Source organism: Aplysia californica, unplaced genomic scaffold, assembly GCF_000002075.1.
Source record: "Aplysia californica isolate F4 #8 unplaced genomic scaffold, AplCal3.0 scaffold01011, whole genome shotgun sequence".
NCBI lineage: Eukaryota > Metazoa > Mollusca > Gastropoda > Aplysiida > Aplysiidae > Aplysia > Aplysia californica.
Window position 1 is genome coordinate 103,387 of NW_004798281.1, and position 1,000 is coordinate 104,386.

General features: G+C 45.0%; 1 protein-coding gene across 1 annotated transcript in view; it reads left to right on the plus strand.

Annotated features, from left to right (window-relative positions):
- Nucleotides 1–1,000, plus strand: part of LOC101863220 (cytochrome P450 1A5-like) — an 11,689-nt gene that overhangs the window by 8,032 nt on the left and 2,657 nt on the right. The window lies entirely within an intron of this gene.

Consider the following 1,000-nt stretch of genomic DNA (forward strand, 5'->3'; position numbering starts at 1 on the left):
TCTCTCTTTCTCTCTCTCTCTCTCTCTCTCTCTATCTCTCTCTCTCTCTGTCTCTCTCTCTGTCTCTCTTTCCCTCCCTCCCTCTCCCTCTCTCTCTCCATCCCACCTCAGGCAATGAGCCAACTAAAGCGTGGGCAGAGCGCCACCTATCACATTCTAATTAAGCTCACGGAAGATTTACATGAGATGCATGCACATATCAAAATGCCCCAGACAGTTCCGGCATTATTTGCAGCGATCAACTAAATTCGGAGTGGGCAAGTCCGATCGGGAACCAAAATTGCACTAAAAATGACGATACACTTTTTTAATGTTTTTGTCGGTGTTGTCGCCGTCGTCGTCGTCGTCGTTGTAGTTGTTGTTGTAGTAGTTGTTGTTGTTACTTTCGTCGTCGTTCATTTTCTTCTTTTTCTTCTTCTTGTTCTTAGTGTTCATCTTGTTCTTGTTCTTTTTTCTTCTTGAAGACCTTATTAAAAATGGTTTTGCCGTTGTCATCTGATTTGTCGCTGTCATTCTAATTGTTGAAATTGTCATATCATCATTGTACGACGATGCTACTCCTGGGTTTTTGGTTCTTCTTTTTTTTGTGTTGCTGTTGTTATTCTACAGTTTCTGAGGTCCTTCTTCACACAACAAAAGTCATTTCCGGGACCGGCAACTTAATGAATTCAACGTCAGTGCAAAAGGCTGACGTGGAAATCTCCTAGGAAAAGACGGGCAAAAATAACGAGATCAACATATGATGAATCAATCATCTGTCTGCACTGTTCTGCACTGCAGATAGTAGAGTTTACGTGTACCTTTCCCCTTTCTGATCGCCCTGGACACGAGAGCGTGATAAGCTGTGAGCTATCAAGACCAAGCACCGGAAGCCCAGGCGTTTCCCAGATATCCTCCCACTCTGTGGCCAGTATCCGGACACTCGCTTCCGCTACAGTATTATCACGCGCCGGCGGAACTGTGGGTTCGTGACAGAAGTCGGCCGGTTGGTTACTATCGC